This window comes from Ranitomeya variabilis, chromosome 6 (genome assembly GCF_051348905.1).
Source record: "Ranitomeya variabilis isolate aRanVar5 chromosome 6, aRanVar5.hap1, whole genome shotgun sequence".
NCBI lineage: Eukaryota > Metazoa > Chordata > Amphibia > Anura > Dendrobatidae > Ranitomeya > Ranitomeya variabilis.
The window spans coordinates 230,412,422-230,432,332 of NC_135237.1; the positions used below are offsets into that span (position 1 = coordinate 230,412,422).

The window sequence follows — 19,911 nt, forward strand, 5'->3', positions numbered from 1 at the left end:
TTTTAAGCAAAGAAGGCTGCCGGTTACCAGCGGTGATGTCCAGGGGCCTCCGGAGAGGTGAGTATATCAATATTTTTTATTTTAATTCTTTATTTTACACAGTGATATGGATCCGATACCGATACCACAAAAGTATCGGATCTCGGTATCGGAATTCCGATACCGCAAGTATCGGCCGATACCCGATACTTGCGGTACCGGAATGCTCAACACTAAGCAGAGATATAATTTCCTGATGAGATGGCGACATTGACAGAGAAAATGGGATGGTCTGGTGTGTTATCTGTGAGGGCAATGTCGACCCATTTACCACTCGTACGGTTACTGGTTGAGCTAACATTACCAGGGGAATTGCATGACGTTGGGTGAAGGCAGAAGACATAAAATTGCCCTCCGCCCCAGAATCCACGCAGAGCTCTACCGAGTGGGAAGATGAGCCTATAGTAATTGTCCCCTTAAAGGACAATTTGGAGGCAAACGTCGCCGTGTCTAGTGTACCTCCACCTACTACCACTAGACCCTGATGTTTCCTTGACTGCTGGGGACATCTGGTGGCAAGATGTCGTGACTGCTGGCAAACATGACAAACCTGGAGTGAATGAGTGGCCCGGGACATAGATCCCGCTCGTGACACTACCATAGCCTCATGTGAATCAGGGGCCTGGACTGGAGATTCCAAAGGTTTGGCGAAGGTGGGAGCCAACCGAAACCTCTGCCTACACTGGGCTCGCTCTAACCTCCGCTCATGAAAACGAAGGTCAATACAAGTGAACACAGATATTAACTCTTCCAGTGTGGCGGGAATCTCCCAAGTGGCCAGAGCATCATTCACGTGGTCAGCCAGACCCCTCCAAAATATCAGAATAAGGGCTTTTTCCAACGACTCCAGCTCATATGCTAGGGTGCGAAAGTTGGCGGCAAAATGGCTGACCAAGGACGAGCCCTGAGTCAATGCCAATAGTTGGAGCGCCGTATCATGGGTCCTAAAAAGACCTGTTTCAAAGTGCTCAGGAACAACGGAGCACTCTGCACCACATGATCGCCACACTCCCACAGCGGCATAACCCACTCCAACGCCCTGTCCGACAGGAGAGACACAATAAATCCCACCTTAGCCCGCTCTGTGGGGAAACGTGAGGCCAGAAGCTTGAGATGTATAGACCACTGGCTCACGAAACCCCTACAAAATTTACTATCACCAGAAAATGTTTCTGGCAGCGGGAGGCGAGATAGAGTCGGAACAGGGGTGGCAGTGGACAAGGTTGCTGCAGCCACGCTAGTAGCCTGAACAGCAACTGCGGCTACATCCACAGCTGAGGTTGTGTTCTTGAAAGCCGCCAACCTACCCTCCAGCTGCTGGATGTACCGCAAGTATTGCTGTTTGTCCATCATCACTAGCCAGACCCTGGCGCTAGTGTAATGTTAGGGCTAGCGGAATGCACCAAATAATTAGAAAGATAGAGTAAGGTGTGTTCTCAGCCCGGGGTCCACCGTGCAGAGATGGAACCTGCTGTTAAGTAATGACGGACTATATGGCAGTACAATATGGATTCACACACGGGTTAACTTTGCCCAGTATGAAGAAAGCAAACCCTGTTGCATCACAGGGCCGCGGTACCGCACAAAGAGCGCAAGCAAGGAGTCACAGAACTCTACCCCTAGACTCGGGATTAGAGTACAACTAGACCTCTTGCGCTCGACACCGCAACTGGGGTGTCAGCGTAACCAAAATAATAATTTAGATGCACGGTAGTGCGTGCGGTGCCGCTCTGGTGGATGCCACTAACCACCCAGGCTTGGGTAAGGAAAGCGCTGTGAAAGCGCACGGCACCGCACTGGCGGTCACAGCAATCTGACGCTGTATTGTGTGTCACGTGCTGATGGCTAAGTCGGGCGCTAGATAGCAATCATCCACCTTACGCGAGCAGTCATACACAAGGGAGGGGATAATTAATGAATGACTTTCACACATCAACACACACACGTTTACAAGTGTACACTAGCGCATGGCCGTGCGGCCATGCGAACCTTTTATAGCTGCAGCAAGTACAGGACCTTCCCAGAAGGACCAATGGGAGGCTGCCACAGAAGTTGAGCACCTTCAGGACCTTCCTAGAGGACCAATGGGATTTGCAGCAGTATCTAAGCATGTAACCCTTGATCTCAAACAAGAGATCTTGCCCTGGGCATGCTCAGAAGGGGAAAAGCAGGACTTAGTCCCAAAAATGTCTGCTCGCCGCTGCCCAGTACTGGCTACAATGGCTGAAGCTGGAAAGGCAGCAGTAACCCTTTGTCAGACTGAGCAAGACGTAGGGACTGACATCTCTGCCGAGCAGACTCCTCTACGGCTGAAGAACAATGGGAGACCGCAGTGGAGATGGCTCGAGATTCCCCCGGTGCAGATGCAGGAACTCGACACCTAACACCCGATATCTCAAAAAATGGACATGGTACGGATATTGGAATATGGCACAATTTTTTTTTTTTATAAAATTTGGATTTTTTTTTCACCATTTAGATAAAAAAGAACTTAGACATATTTGGTGTCTATGGACTTGTAATGACCTGGAGAATCATAATGGCAGATCGGGTTTAGCATTTAGTGAACCTAGTAAAAAAGCCAAACAAAAAAACCAGTGTGCACTTTTTTTTGCAATTTCACTGCACTTGGATTTTTTTTCCCATTTTCTAGTACACGACAATGGTGTCGTTCAAAAGTACAACTCATCTCACAAAAAGCAAGCCCTAACATGGCCATTTTAACCAAAAAGTAAGAAAAATTATGGCTGTGGGAAGAAGGGTAGCAAAAAATGAAAATGCAAAACCAAAAATACCTCTGGTCGTTAATAGGACTATGTCTCTGCGCTACAAGATACAAGTATGTGCAATGTTAGGTGTTGAGTTCCCACCACTGCATAGGGGGAATCTCAAACCACCTCTGCTGTGGTCTCTCATTCTTCTTCAGCCGTAGTGGAGCCTGCTCAGCGGAGACGTTGGTCCCAGCGCCTGGCTCAGACAGATTCTGTATGTTTGGTTATTGCTGCTCTTCCAGGTTCTGCCATTAAAACCAATACTGTTCAGCGGCGTGCAGGCGCTCCTGGGACTAAGTCATGCTTTTCTCCTTCTGAGCATGCCCAATGGAAGACCTCTCATTGGAGGTCGGGGGTCACACGCTCAGGCCCTGTAGCTCCTATTGGTCCACTAGAAAGGTCCTGGTGAGCTGCAGCTATAAAAGTTTTGCATGGCCGCTCGGCCATGCGCTAGTATAAACCTGTTATTGTGTGTGTGTGTGGTTGTATGCCTGTTCTGGTGATTGCTCCTTAATCATTCCGATTTCTAGTGATGTTGAATGCTCGCGAATGTTGGACTTAACTAGGGCCTGACAGGGCTAATCTACACCTTAGAACACAATGACCACCAGTGCAGTGCTGTACGCACTCTGTGGGGCTATCTCCAGTTTCTCCTGACAATCTGTCAGTGTAGGGTGGGAACTCCCGCTTGATCCCAGCATCTGACTCAGGGCTCAAAAGTCACCGAGGGTCAGAGCGGGATCAATCACCAGTAGGGTTGAGCGAAACGGGTCGATCATTTTCAAAAGTCGCCGACTTTTGGCTAAGTCGGCGTCTCATGAAACCCGATCCGACCCCTGTGCTTGTCGGCCATGCGGTACGCGACTTTCGCGCCAAAGTCGCGTTTCAATGACGCGAAAAGCGCCATTTCTCAGCCAATGAAGGTGAACGCAGAGTGTGGGCAGCGTGATGACATAGATCCTGGTCCCCACCATCTTAGAGAAGGGCATTGCAGTGATTGGCTTGCTGTCTGCGGCGTCACAGGGGCTATAAAGGGGCGTTCCCGCCGACCGCCATCTTACTGCTGCTGATCTGAGCTTAGGGAGAGGTTGCTGCCGCTTCGTCAGAAGCAGGGAGAGCGTTAGGCAGGGTCCACTAACCACCAAACCGCTTGTGCTGCAGCGATTTCCACTGTCCAACACCACCTTCGGTGTGCAGGGACTGTGGAAGCTATTTTTTTTTTTTTTTCCCCTCAGCGCTGTAGCTCATTGGGCTGCCCTAGAAGGCTCCGTGATAGCTGTATTGCTGTGTGTACGCCACTGTGGAAACCAACTGCTTTTTTCAAAGCACATATCCTCTTGTTCCTTCCTTTCTGCACAGCTATCTTTTTTGTTTGTCCACACTTTTTATTTAATTTGTGCATCAGTCCACTCCTATTGCTGCCTGCCATACCTGGCTTACATTACTGCAGGGAGATAGTAATTGTAGGACAGTTTTTTTTTTTTTTTTTTTTTTTTTTTGTGGGAGATTAAGATTGGCATTTCTGCTACAGTGCCATCCCTGTGTGTGCCATCTCTCACTGAGTGGGCCATAGAAAGCCTATTTATTTTTTCCGTGATTTGTGTTCTAAAATCTACCTCAACACAAAAACACTACATCAATCAGTGGGAGAAAAATATTGGCCTCAGTCAGGGCTTGTGTGCCACTGCTGTGTGTGCTATCTCTCATTCAGTGGGCTATAGCAAGCCTATTTTTTTTTTTTTTTTTTAATATTATTTGGTTTCTAAAGTCTCCCTGAAAAAAAAAAAAAACCTAAAAAAACAGTGGGAGAGTAATATTGCCCTTTCAGCTTGTGTGCCAGTCTTGACTCCTGGGTGTGCCACCTCTCTCCCTCTCATTCAGTGGGCCATAGAAAGCCTATTTATTTTTTTTAAAAAATATTATTGGGTTTCTAAAGTCTCCCTGAAAAAACAAAAAATACATAAAAAAACAGTGGGAGAGTAATATTGCCCTTTCAGCTTGTGTGCCAGTCTTGACTCCTGGGTGTGCCACCTCTCTCCCTTTCATTCAGTGGGCCATAGAAAGCCTATTTATTTTTTCCGTGATTTGTGTTCTAAATTCTACCTCAACACAAAAACACTACATCAATCAGTGGGAGAAAAATATTGGCCTCAGTCAGGGCTTGTGTGCCACTGCTGTGTGTGCTATCTCTCATTCAGTGGGCTATAGCAAGCCTATTTTTTTTTTTTTTTTTTTTTTTTTTTAATATTATTTGGTTTCTAAAGTCTCCCTGAAAAAAAAAAAAAAACCTAAAAAAACAGTGGGAGAGTAATATTGCCCTTTCAGCTTGTGTGCCAGTCTTGACTCCTGGGTGTGCCACCTCTCTCCCTCTCATTCAGTGGGCCATAGAAAGCCTATTTATTTTTTTTTTTTAATATTATTTGGTTTCTAATTCTCCCTGAAAAAAAAAAAAAAACCTAAAAAAACAGTGGGAGAATAATATTGCCCTTTCAGCTTGTGTGCCAGTCTTGACTCCTGGGTGTGCCACCTCTCTCCCTCTCATTCAGTGGGCCATAGAAAGCCTATTTATTTTTTTTTTTAAATATTATTGGGTTTCTAAAGTCTCCCTGAAAAAACAAAAAATACATAAAAAAACAGTGGGAGAGTAATATTGCCCTTTCAGCTTGTGTGCCAGTCTTGACTCCTGGGTGTGCCACCTCTCTCCCTTTCATTCAGTGGGCCATAGAAAGCCTATTTATTTTTTCCGTGATTTGTGTTCTAAATTCTACCTCAACACAAAAACACTACATCAATCAGTGGGAGAAAAATATTGGCCTCAGTCAGGGCTTGTGTGCCACTGCTGTGTGTGCTATCTCTCATTCAGTGGGCTATAGCAAGCCTATTTATTTTTTTTTTTTAATATTATTTGGTTTCTAAAGTCTCCCTGAAAAAAAAAAAAAAACCTAAAAAAACAGTGGGAGAGTAATATTGCCCTTTCAGCTTGTGTGCCAGTCTTGACTCCTGGGTGTGCCACCTCTCTCCCTCTCATTCAGTGGGCCATAGAAAGCCTATTTATTTTTTTTTTTTAATATTATTTGGTTTCTAATTCTCCCTGAAAAAAAAAAAAAAACCTAAAAAAACAGTGGGAGAATAATATTGCCCTTTCAGCTTGTGTGCCAGTCTTGACTCCTGGGTGTGCCACCTCTCTCCCTCTCATTCAGCGGGCCATAGAAAGCCTATTTATTTTTTTTTAAAAATATTATTGGGTTTCTAAAGTCTCCCTGAAAAAACAAAAAATACATAAAAAAACAGTGGGAGAGTAATATTGCCCTTTCAGCTTGTGTGCCAGTCTTGACTCCTGGGTGTGCCACCTCTCTCCCTTTCATTCAGTGGGCCATAGAAAGCCTATTTATTTTTTTTTTTAAATATTATTGGGTTTCTAAAGTCTCCCTGAAAAAAAAAAAAAACCTAAAAAAACAGTGGGAGAGTAATATTGCCCTTTCAGCTTGTGTGCCAGTCTTGACTCCTGGGTGTGCCACCTCTCTCCCTCTCATTCAGTGGGCCATAGAAAGCCTATTTATTTTTTTTTTAAAATATTATTGGGTTTCTAAAGTCTCCCTGAAAAAAAAAAAAAAAACCTAAAAAAACAGTGGGAGAGTAATATTGCCCTTTCAGCTTGTGTGCCAGTCTTGACTCCTGGGTGTGCCACCTCTCTCCCTCTCATTCAGTGGGCCATAGAAAGCCTATTTATTTTTTTTTTTAAATATTATTGGGTTTCTAAAGTCTCCCTGAAAAAACAAAAAATACATAAAAAAACAGTGGGAGAGTAATATTGCCCTTTCAGCTTGTGTGCCAGTCTTGACTCCTGGGTGTGCCACCTCTCTCCCTTTCATTCAGTGGGCCATAGAAAGCCTATTTATTTTTTCCGTGATTTGTGTTCTAAATTCTACCTCAACACAAAAACACTACATCAATCAGTGGGAGAAAAATATTGGCCTCAGTCAGGGCTTGTGTGCCACTGCTGTGTGTGCTATCTCTCATTCAGTGGGCTATAGCAAGCCTATTTTTTTTTTTTTTTTTTTTTTATATTATTTGGTTTCTAAAGTCTCCCTGAAAAAAAAAAAAAAACCTAAAAAAACAGTGGGAGAGTAATATTGCCCTTTCAGCTTGTGTGCCAGTCTTGACTCCTGGGTGTGCCACCTCTCTCCCTCTCATTCAGTGGGCCATAGAAAGCCTATTTATTTTTTTTTTAAAATATTATTGGGTTTCTAAAGTCTCCCTGAAAAAACAAAAAATACATAAAAAAACAGTGGGAGAGTAATATTGCCCTTTCAGCTTGTGTGCCAGTCTTGACTCCTGGGTGTGCCACCTCTCTCCCTTTCATTCAGTGGGCCATAGAAAGCCTATTTATTTTTTTTTTAAAATATTATTGGGTTTCTAAAGTCTCCCTGAAAAAAAAAAAAAAACCTAAAAAAACAGTGGGAGAGTAATATTGCCCTTTCAGCTTGTGTGCCAGTCTTGACTCCTGGGTGTGCCACCTCTCTCCCTCTCATTCAGTGGGCCATAGAAAGCCTATTTATTTTTTTTTTAAAATATTATTGGGTTTCTAAAGTCTCCCTGAAAAAACAAAAAATACATAAAAAAACAGTGGGAGAGTAATATTGCCCTCTCAGCTTGTGTGCCAGTCTTGACTCCTGGGTGTGCCACCTCTCTCTCTCTAATTGTGGGCCATAGAAAGCCTTTTTTTTTTTTTTTTTTAATATTATTTGGTTTCTAAAGTCTCCCTGAGAAAAAAAAAAAAATAAATTAGGTGGGAGATTAATATTGACATTAGTGCTTGAGTGACAGTCCTGCGTGTGTGTCATCTCTGTGATTTTGTGCCACAGAAAACAGAGTGTGTAACATTGTGCCTGATTTTCCTTGTGGTCTCACCAACCTGTTAAGGGATATTGAAATCATACTGAAGTTATAGCTCACCGTGTAAGTTGTTTGACAGCAACAAATAAAGTTACTTTGGTTAAGATTTTAAAACAATGAGGAAGTCTGGTGCAAGAGGTCGTCGTGGGCGTTCATTGTCAGCTGGTAATGATGGTAGTGGTAGAGGAGCATCAGGTGGTCGTGGGGATAAAAATATTCCACCTAAGTCTGGAGCTGTGGAGCCAGTTTCGTCGTCAGGCTACACAAGGCCTCGAACGCTCTCTTTTCTGGGAGTAGGAAAACCGCTTTTAAAGGCGGAGCAGCAACAGCAAGTTTTGGCTTACATTGCAGACTCAGCCTCTAGCTCTTTTGCCTCCTCTTCCGAAACTGGTAAATGTAAAAGCAGCGCGTCGCTTGTGGATGTTCACGGTCAGGGACAAGTCGCTTCCTTGTCCTCCTCAGCAAAAACTACAACAAGAGAGAAGGATGCAGCAGGCGACACAACGGGTCACTCCATGGAGCTCTTTACACATACCGTCCCTGGCTTAGAAAGTGAAACATTTAACAGGCCATGCCCATTACAAGTATATTCTGACATGGAGTGCACTGATGCACAGCCACAGCCAGAGTACTATGCTGCTCCTTTGACTCAGACCACCACATTGCCCTCTCAGGGTACAGATCCACAATCAGACCCTGATGAGACTATGTTGCCCCGCCACGAACGCTATACCACCGACCGACACAGTGACACAGACGAAGTTGCACACGAGCTCGAAGAGGAGGTAATAGATGACCCAGTTATTGACCCCGATTGGCAGCCATTGGGGGAACAGGGTGCAGGCGGCAGTAGTTCAGAAGCGGAGGTGGAGGAGGGGCCGCAGCAGGCATCAACATCGCAACAGGTTACATCTGCCGGGCCCGTATCTGGCCCAAAACGCGTGTCAAAGCCAAAACCTGTTGGAGCACAGCGTTGCCATCCGGTTAAAGCTCAGTCTGCAATCCCTGAAAAGGGATCCGAGTCTAGGAAGAGTGCAGTCTGGCATTTTTTTAAACAACATCCAACTGATCAGCGCAAAGTCATCTGTCAAAAATGTTCAACTAGCTTAAGCAGAGGTCAGAATCTGAAAAGTCTAAATACTAGTTGCATGCATAGACACTTAACCACCATGCATTTTCAAGCCTGGACTAACTACCAAACGTCCCTCAAGGTTGTAGCACCCTCGGCCAATGAAGCTAGTCAGCAACGCAACATCCCTTCCGTCACTGTAAGGCCACCATTTTCCGCACCACAGGCAGTATCTGTGCAGGTTTCTTTGCCAGCCAAAAGCAGTCAGGGTCAGGGAATCACCAGTTTTGTAGGAGGAAATATTGCATCTAGGGCACCGGCGGAAACAATACCGTCTCCAACCGTCTCTCAGTCTGCCATGTACACCGGCACACCCGAAAGTTCCACGATCTCCAGCTCTCCAGTCCAGCTCACCCTACATGAGACTCTGGTTAGAAAAAGGAAGTACTTATCCTCGCATCCGCGTACACAGGGTTTTAACGCCCACATAGCTAGACTAATCTCGTTAGAGATGATGCCCTACCGGTTAGTTGAAAGCGAAGCTTTCAAAGCCCTGATGGAGTACGCTGAACCACGATACGAGCTACCCAGTCGACACTTTTTTTCCAGAAAAGCCATCCCAGCCCTGCACCAGCATGTTAAACAGCGCATCGTCCATGCACTCAGGCAATCTGTGAGTACAAAGGTGCACCTGACTACAGATGCATGGACCAGTAGGCATGGCCAGGGACGTTATGTGTCCATCACGGCACACTGGGTGAATGTGGTGGATGCAGGGTCCACAGGCGACATCAATTTAGGGACAGTTGTGCCTAGCCCACGGTCTAGGAAACAGTTGGCTGTAGGCGTTCGCACCCCCTCCTCCTCCTCCTCCTCGTCCTCCTGCAGAAGCTACAGCTCTTCCACAGAACGCAGTCTGCCAACCACTCCATCGGCAGATGACACTGTTGCACACCAGTTGTCCCATTATGGGCCAGCTACTGCCAAGCGTCAGCAGGCTGTATTGGCTATGAAGTGCTTGGGCGACAATAGACACACCGCGGAAGTTCTGTCCGAGTTCTTGCAACAAGAAACGCAGTCGTGGCTGGGCACAGTAGATCTTGAGGCAGGCAAGGTAGTGAGTGATAACGGAAGGAATTTCATGGCTGCCATCTCCCTTTCCCAACTGAAACACATTCCTTGCCTGGCTCACACCTTAAACCTGGTGGTGCAGTGCTTATTGAAAACTTATCCTGGGTTCTCCGACCTGCTCCTCAAAGTGCGTGCACTTTGCTCACATATCCGACGTTCGCCTGTACACGCCAGCCGTATGCAGACCTATCAGCGGTCTTTGAACCTTCCCCAGCATCGCCTAATCATAGACGTTGCAACAAGGTGGAACTCAACACTGCACATGCTTCAGAGACTGTGCGAACAGAGGCGTGCTGTTATTTATTTGTGGGAGGATACACGGGCAGGCAGTAGGATGGCAGACATGGAGTTGTCAGGTGTGCAGTGGTCTAAGATACAAGACATGTGTCAAGTCCTTCAGTGCTTTGAGGAATGCACACGGCTGGTTAGTGCAGACAACGCCGTAATAAGCATGAGCATCCCCCTAATGCGTCTGCTGATGCAAAGTTTGACGCACATAAAGGAGCAGGCGTCTGCACCAGAGGAAGAGGAAAGCCTTGATGACAGTCAGCCATTGTCTGGTCAGGGCAGTGTACAGGACGAGGTAGCGGGCGAAGAGGAGGTGGAGGACGAGGAGGATGATGGGGATGAGTATATTTTTAATGCCGAACCTTTCCCGGGGGCACAGGAATTTGGTTGCGTGTCACGGCCGGGTTCTGGTTTTTTGAGGGACACAAGTGACGTAGATTTGCCTGCAACTGCCCCTCAACCAATCACAACCGGAGATTTGACAACTGGAACTTTGGCCCACATGGCGGATTATGCCTTACGTATCCTAAAAAGGGACACACGCATTACGAAAATGATGAACGATGACGATTACTGGTTGGCCTGCCTCCTTGATCCACGCTATAAAGGCAAATTGCAAAATATTATGCCACATGAGAACTTGGAACTAATATTAGCAACCAAACAATCAACTCTTGTTGACCGTTTGCTTCAGGCATTCCCAGCACACAGCGCACGTGATCGTTCTCACACGAGCTCCAGGGGGCAGCAGACTAGGAGTGTTAGGGGTGCACACATCAGAAGTGGCATTGGACAGAGGGGTTTTCTGACCAGGTTGTGGAGTGATTTTGCTATGACCGCAGACAGGACAGGTACTGCTGCATCAATTGAAAGTGACAGGAGACAACATTTGTCCAGTATGGTTACTAACTATTTTTCATCCCTTATCGATGTTCTCCCTCAACCGTCATTCCCATTTGATTACTGGGCCTCCAAATTAGACACCTGGCCAGAATTGGCAGAATATGCATTGCAGGAGCTTGCTTGCCCGGCAGCAAGTGTCCTATCAGAAAGAGTATTCAGTGCTGCAGGTTCAATATTAACCGAAAAAAGGACTCGTCTGGCTACCCAAAATGTTGACGATCTAACATTCATTAAAATGAACCACAACTGGATTTCGAAATCTTTTGCCCCACCTTGCCCGGCCGACACCTAGCTTTCCTATGAAAAGCTCTTGCCTGTGAATTACTTTTCTAATGTCTAATTTGCTGCAGCTGATTGTACAGCATACGACATGTTTACACCTCCCTAAATGGCAAAACTCCCCACACGGGGCCGTGGTATCGCGACTTGGCGCAAGCACCCGTGAGACTGCTGTTTGTCTGAAGAGGTGGGTGTGCTCGCTTTTGGTTGACGGCATTGCTACTGGGTCCCTCATAGTACAATGTAGTGTCTCTGGCGGTGGTGGTGCGCACCCAACGTCAGACACACCGTTGTAACATGAGTGGCCCTGGGGCGGTCCCGCCGGCCTCAAGAGAGTTCCCCCCTACCCCAGCTCAAACTGGGCTCTACCACGTGCAAAATTATGTCGCACAGCTCCACCAATCTTTAGTCTATTCGCTGACATCATTCAATGTCTGGCACTGACAATACAAATTTGTAGACATCTATGATGCAACTTAAAGTAGTCTGTGTCCTATATTGGCACCATTAAATAGTTACTGCCAAATTACTATGTCAGAAACTCAGTAGATGAGCCCACCCCTGTACCTAAGTATGCCACCTTTTTTTTTTGTTTTGGTTGTTTTGCGAGACATTAACATCTATTTATATTTTGGGAGTACTGGGACAGACACTCCTTGCACTACTCCTCCACTCACCACCAAGCTGCCTGTGTATCCATGTAACCGCTGTAAAACTGCCATGAGCCTATTGTTTGTTATTTTAGGCCTTTGATAGCCTGTCTGCGGCCCCTACTTGCAATACTCCTCCACTGACCACCAAGCTGCCTGCCCGTGTATCCATGTAACCGCTGTGAAACTGCCATGAGCCTATTGTTTGTTATTTTAGGCCTTTGATAGCCTGTCTGCGGTCCCTACTTTAAATACTCCTCCACTGACCAGACCACTGCTGCCCGTGTACCCCTGGAACCAATTATAAAGTGCCTACAGCCAGCCCATTTTTTTATGTTAGGCCTTTGAAGCCTGTCTGCGGTCCCTACTTGCAATACTCCTCCACTGACCACAATGCTGCCTGGAGTGCCTGCCTGTGTATCCATGTAACCGATGTAAAACTGCCATGACTGCCTACTGTTTGTTATTTTAGGCCTTTGATAGCCTGTCTGCAGCCCCTACTTGCAATACTCCTCCACTGACCACCAAGCTGCCTGCCCGTGTATCCATGTAACCGCTGTGAAACTGCCATGAGCCTATTGTTTGTTATGTTAGGCCTTTGATAGCCTGTCTGCGGTCCCTACTTTAAATACTCCTCCACTGACCAGACCACTGCTGCCCGTGTACCCCTGGAACCAATTATAAAGTGCCTACAGCCAGCCCATTTTCTTATGTTAGGCCTTTGAAGCCTGTCTGCGGTCCCTACTTTAAATACTCCTCCACTGACCACCAAGCTGCCTGCCCGTGTATCCATGTAACCGCTGTAAAACTGCCATGAGCCTATTGTTTGTTATTTTAGGCCTTTGATAGCCTGTCTGCGGCCCCTACTTGCAATACTCCTCCACTGACCACAATGCTGCCTGGAGTGCCTGCCTGTGTATCCATGTAACCGATGTAAAACTGCCATGACTGCCTACTGTTTGTTATTTTAGGCCTTTGATAGCCTGTCTGCAGCCCCTACTTGCAATACTCCTCCACTGACCACCAAGCTGCCTGCCCGTGTATCCATGTAACCGCTGTGAAACTGCCATGAGCCTATTGTTTGTTATGTTAGGCCTTTGATAGCCTGTCTGCGGCCCCTACTTGCAATACTCCTCCACTGACCACCAAGCTGCCTGCCCGTGTATCCATGTAACCGCTGTGAAACTGCCATGAGCCTATTGTTTGTTATTTTAGGCCTTTGATAGCCTGTCTGCGGTCCCTACTTTAAATACTCCTCCACTGACCAGACCACTGCTGCCCGTGTACCCCTGGAACCAATTATAAAGTGCCTACAGCCAGCCCATTTTTTTATGTTAGGCCTTTGAAGCCTGTCTGCGGTCCCTACTTGCAATACTCCTCCACTGACCACAATGCTGCCTGGAGTGCCTGCCTGTGTATCCATGTAACCGATGTAAAACTGCCATGACTGCCTACTGTTTGTTATTTTAGGCCTTTGATAGCCTGTCTGCAGCCCCTACTTGCAATACTCCTCCACTGACCACCAAGCTGCCTGCCCGTGTATCCATGTAACCGCTGTGAAACTGCCATGAGCCTATTGTTTGTTATGTTAGGCCTTTGATAGCCTGTCTGCGGTCCCTACTTTAAATACTCCTCCACTGACCAGACCACTGCTGCCCGTGTACCCCTGGAACCAATTATAAAGTGCCTACAGCCAGCCCATTTTCTTATGTTAGGCCTTTGAAGCCTGTCTGCGGTCCCTACTTTAAATACTCCTCCACTGACCACCAAGCTGCCTGCCCGTGTATCCATGTAACCGCTGTAAAACTGCCATGAGCCTATTGTTTGTTATTTTAGGCCTTTGATAGCCTGTCTGCGGCCCCTACTTGCAATACTCCTCCACTGACCACAATGCTGCCTGGAGTGCCTGCCTGTGTATCCATGTAACCGATGTAAAACTGCCATGACTGCCTACTGTTTGTTATTTTAGGCCTTTGATAGCCTGTCTGCAGCCCCTACTTGCAATACTCCTCCACTGACCACCAAGCTGCCTGCCCGTGTATCCATGTAACCGCTGTGAAACTGCCATGAGCCTATTGTTTGTTATGTTAGGCCTTTGATAGCCTGTCTGCGGCCCCTACTTGCAATACTCCTCCACTGACCACCAAGCTGCCTGCCCGTGTATCCATGTAACCGCTGTGAAACTGCCATGAGCCTATTGTTTGTTATTTTAGGCCTTTGATAGCCTGTCTGCGGTCCCTACTTTAAATACTCCTCCACTGACCAGACCACTGCTGCCCGTGTACCCCTGGAACCAATTATAAAGTGCCTACAGCCAGCCCATTTTTTTATGTTAGGCCTTTGAAGCCTGTCTGCGGTCCCTACTTGCAATACTCCTCCACTGACCACAATGCTGCCTGGAGTGCCTGCCTGTGTATCCATGTAACCGATGTAAAACTGCCATGACTGCCTACTGTTTGTTATTTTAGGCCTTTGATAGCCTGTCTGCAGCCCCTACTTGCAATACTCCTCCACTGACCACCAAGCTGCCTGCCCGTGTATCCATGTAACCGCTGTGAAACTGCCATGAGCCTATTGTTTGTTATGTTAGGCCTTTGATAGCCTGTCTGCGGTCCCTACTTTAAATACTCCTCCACTGACCAGACCACTGCTGCCCGTGTACCCCTGGAACCAATTATAAAGTGCCTACAGCCAGCCCATTTTCTTATGTTAGGCCTTTGAAGCCTGTCTGCGGTCCCTACTTTAAATACTCCTCCACTGACCACCAAGCTGCCTGCCCGTGTATCCATGTAACCGCTGTAAAACTGCCATGAGCCTATTGTTTGTTATTTTAGGCCTTTGATAGCCTGTCTGCGGCCCCTACTTGCAATACTCCTCCACTGACCACAATGCTGCCTGGAGTGCCTGCCTGTGTATCCATGTAACCGATGTAAAACTGCCATGACTGCCTACTGTTTGTTATTTTAGGCCTTTGATAGCCTGTCTGCAGCCCCTACTTGCAATACTCCTCCACTGACCACACCAATGCTGCCCGTGTACCCCTGGAACCTATTTAAAAGTTCATAGAGCCTAGTTATATATTTTATTTACTATTAATAAGGCCATGATGGACTACGCTGTACCACGCTACAAGCTAACCAGTCGACACTTCTTTTGCGAGAAAAGCCATCCCAACCCTCCACCAGCATGTAGAAGACCGCATTGTCCATGCACTCTGGCAATCTGTGAGTACAAAGGTGCACCTGACAACAGACGCATGGACCTGTAGGCATGGCCACGGAAGATTACGTGTCCATTACGGCGCAATGGGTTAATGTGGTGGATGCATGGTCCACAGGGGACAGCCTACTAAGTCTGTCTGCAGTCACTAATTCAAATTGTCCTCCACTGTCTAAATCGGAACTTCCACCTTCTGGCTTTCGGCCTATAGTATCAGAAATTAAACTGCATTTGGCCTTCAACTTTGGTTAGGGCCTACTAACGGCTTCTGCCCCTCCCTGGTGTTGCCCTCAACTAAATAAAGCTGAGCTTCAACCTTCCGGCTCTCATTATGTGGTTTAAAAAAAAAAAATGGTGGTTAGGGCCTACTAACGGCTTCTGCCCCTCCCTGGTGTTGCCCTCAACTAAATAAAGCTGAGCTTCAACCTTCCGGCTCTCATTATGTGGTTTAAAAAAAAAAAATGGTGGTTAGGGCCTACTAACGGCTTCTGCCCCTCCCTGGTGTTGCCCTCAACTAAATAAAGCTGAGCTTCAACCTTCTGCTCCAAATTACCATTTTAAAAAATGCAATAGGCTTTTCAGGCCTACTAAAGGTGTCTGTCTGTGTGCCCCTCCCTGGTGTTGTCCTCAACTAAATAAAGCTGAGCTTCAACCTTCCGGCTCTCATTATGTGGTTTTAAAAAAAAAAATGGTGGTTAGGGCCTACTAACGGCTTCTGCCCCTCCCTGGTGTTGTCCTCAACTAAATAAAGCTGAGCTTCAACCTTCCGGCTCTCATTATGTGGTTTTAAAAAAAAAAATGGTGGTTAGGGCCTACTAACGGCTTCTGCCCCTCCCTGGTGTTGTCCTCAACTAAATAAAGCTGAGCTTCAACCTTCCGGCTCTCATTATGTGGTTTTAAAAAAAAAAATGGTGGTTAGGGCCTACTAACGGCTTCTGCCCCTCCCTGGTGTTGTCCTCAACTAAATAAAGCTGAGCTTCAACCTTCCGGCTCTCATTATGTGGTTTAAAAAAAAAAAATGGTGGTTAGGGCCTACTAACGGCTTCTGCCCCTCCCTGGTGTTGCCCTCAACTAAATAAAGCTGAGCTTCAACCTTCCGGCTCTCATTATGTGGTTTAAAAAAAAAAAATGGTGGTTAGGGCCTACTAACGGCTTCTGCCCCTCCCTGGTGTTGCCCTCAACTAAATAAAGCTGAGCTTCAACCTTCTGCTCCAAATTACCATTTTAAAAAATGCAATAGGCTTTTCAGGCCTACTAAAGGTGTCTGTCTGTGTGCCCCTCCCTGGTGTTGTCCTCAACTAAATAAAGCTGAGCTTCAACCTTCCGGCTCTCATTATGTGGTTTTAAAAAAAAAAATGGTGGTTAGGGCCTACTAACGGCTTCTGCCCCTCCCTGGTGTTGTCCTCAACTAAATAAAGCTGAGCTTCAACCTTCCGGCTCTCATTATGTGGTTTTAAAAAAAAAAATGGTGGTTAGGGCCTACTAACGGCTTCTGCCCCTCCCTGGTGTTGTCCTCAACTAAATAAAGCTGAGCTTCAACCTTCCGGCTCTCATTATGTGGTTTTAAAAAAAAAAATGGTGGTTAGGGCCTACTAACGGCTTCTGCCCCTCCCTGGTGTTGTCCTCAACTAAATAAAGCTGAGCTTCAACCTTCCGGCTCTCATTATGTGGTTTAAAAAAAAAAAATGGTGGTTAGGGCCTACTAACGGCTTCTGCCCCTCCCTGGTGTTGTCCTCAACTAAATAAAGCTGAGCTTCAACCTTCCGGCTCTCATTATGTGGTTTTAAAAAAAAAATGGTGGTTAGGGCCTACTAACGGCTTCTGCCCCTCCCTGGTGTTGCCCTCAACTAAATAAAGCTGAGCTTCAACCTTCTGCTCCAAATTACCATTTTGAAAAATGCAATAGGCTTTTCAGGCCTACTAAAGGTGTCTGTCTGTGTGCCCCTCCCTGGTGTTGTCCTCAACTAAATAAAGCTGAGCTTCAACCTTCCGGCTCTCATTATGTGGTTTAAAAAAAAAAAATGGTGGTTAGGGCCTACTAACGGCTTCTGCCCCTCCCTGGTGTTGTCCTCAACTAAATAAAGCTGAGCTTCAACCTTCCGGCTCTCATTATGTGGTTTTAAAAAAAAAATGGTGGTTAGGGCCTACTAACGGCTTCTGCCCCTCCCTGGTGTTGCCCTCAACTAAATAAAGCTGAGCTTCAACCTTCTGCTCCAAATTACCATTTTGAAAAATGCAATAGGCTTTTCAGGCCTACAAAAGGTGTCTGTCTGTGTGCCCCTCCCTGGTGTTGTCCTCAACTAAATAAAGCTGAGCTTCAACCTTCCGGCTCTCATTATGTGGTTTTAAAAAAAAAAATGGTGGTTAGGGCCTACTAACGGCTTCTGCCCCTCCCTGGTGTTGTCCTCAACTAAATAAAGCTGAGCTTCAACCTTCCGGCTCTCATTATGTGGTTTTAAAAAAAAAAATGGTGGTTAGGGCCTACTAACGGCTTCTGCCCCTCCCTGGTGTTGTCCTCAACTAAATAAAGCTGAGCTTCAACCTTCCGGCTCTCATTATGTGGTTTTAAAAAAAAAATGGTGGTTAGGGCCTACTAACGGCTTCTGCCCCTCCCTGGTGTTGCCCTCAACTAAATAAAGCTGAGCTTCAACCTTCTGCTCCAAATTACCATTTTGAAAAATGCAATAGGCTTTTCAGGCCTACTAAAGGTGTCTGTCTGTGTGCCCCTCCCTGGTGTTGTCCTCAACTAAATAAAGCTGAGCTTCAACCTTCCGGCTCTCATTATGTGGTTTAAAAAAAAAAAATGGTGGTTAGGGCCTACTAACGGCTTCTGCCCCTCCCTGGTGTTGCCCTCAAGTAAATAAAGCTGAGCTTCAACCTTCTGCTCCAAATTACCATTTTAAAAAATGCAATAGGCTTTTCCGGCCTACTAAAGGTGTCTGCCCCTCCCTGGTGTTGTCCTCAACTGAACAAAGCTGAGCTTCCACATTCTGGCTTTCGCCCTATACTATCAGATATTAAACTGCATTTGGCCTACTAGTGTGGTTAGGCCCTTGAAACAGTGTCTGCTGCTCTTGGGTTTGCTACTCCACTGAACAAAGCAATGCCGCCTGTTTAGTCCTGTTACCAATTTTGAACTGCATGTAGCCTACTTTATTCTTTGGCCCTATATCTGTTTCCTCCTCATCCTGCCCATTGCCCAGCCACTGCTAAATGAGTCTGCTGGTACATTGACCTAGACCACTACATTCCCCTTGTACTCTACACAGCCAGAATCTGTCCCTGCTGAAAGTAAGGTTCCCCTTCCCGCATGTTATACCACCTTACACAGGGACAAAGAGGAAGGTGCAGATGAAAGTGCAGGTTCCTTCATCAGGTGGGGGGGCATACTCGTTGGCGACGTCACTGGCACAGGGCCCCTCAGAGTACGCAAAAGTGTCGCTGCTGGTGGGAGGCGCCCCCGCCATGCAAACACACCGCCGTACTTTGAGGGGCCCTGTGCCAGTGGCAATGCGAACGAGTGGGCCCCCCCCCTGCTTGCTCAGGATCACAGCACTTGCAACTTTTAAATACTTACCTTTCCCTGCAACACCGCCGTGACGTAGTCCGCATTTCCTGGGCCCACGAAAAACTTGAGCCAGCCCTACTCCCCCCACAACTTTCACCCAATTCCCTATGCCCAACTATTATTATACAGTTAATTAAGATTGGCAAGCTTCAGAAACAAGAATGGATGTTTTTGGCATTAAAATGGGCACTGTAGGTGTTTTCCTGGCCTCCACTCACTGCCGACTATGCTTCCCCATTGACTTGCATTGGGTTTCGTGTTTCGGTCGATCCCCGACTTTTAGCGATAATCGGCCGACTGCACTCGACTCGACTCTGGACAAAATCGGGTTTCCCAAAACCCTACTCGATCTTAAAAAAATGAAAGTCGCTCAACCCTAATCACCAGCATAGTGGGGGTGAGTTGCAGGGATCCCACTAGTATTAATTTGCTGCACCCTGTGACTGCTAGCAGAGCACATTATTTCCTTTATTTCCTGCGACTCTGTGAAGTAACAGAGTTCTCTCCTATACAGACCGAGTGACGGAACCCGTGTCTATTCTGGCATAGTACCGCCATATAGTGCCGCCATTAACTAGCAGCAGGTTCCACTCCTGCACGGTGGACCCCGGACTGCGAACACACCTTTACCATCATTATATTTACTCGGTGCATTCCGCCAGCCCTAACAGTGCAGTATTTGCAGTAATTGCCCTGATGAATACCAACCACACTGTATCACAAATAATTATGTGTAAACTGGTGAAAAAAAATGGATAAGACTGAAATCAGTTTGGTATTAATAGTGATGAGATCAAACACAAACAGGTACATGTAAATAAAACAGAACTACCATGCACTTATAGTTATATGCTATGCAATATACAATAGTTATCAAAAACCAATAACCATCTAATTATATGCATGCATTGTCCTCATGCCTGAGATGGTGACAACTAGTGATGAGCGAGTATACTCGTTGGTGACAACTAGTGATGAGCGAGTATACTCGTTGCTCAGGTTTTCCCGAACATGCTCGGGTGGTCTCCGAGTATTTGTTAGTGCTCAGAGATTTAGTTTTCCTCCCCCCAGCTGCATGATTTCTGGCTTCTAGACAGG

The 19,911-nt window shown here is 46.6% G+C and overlaps 1 protein-coding gene across 1 annotated transcript in view; it reads left to right on the forward strand.

The window, feature by feature from the left end:
• SLC6A19 (solute carrier family 6 member 19) overlaps nt 1-19,911 on the forward strand; it is a 752,476-nt gene that overhangs the window by 485,738 nt on the left and 246,827 nt on the right. The window lies entirely within an intron of this gene.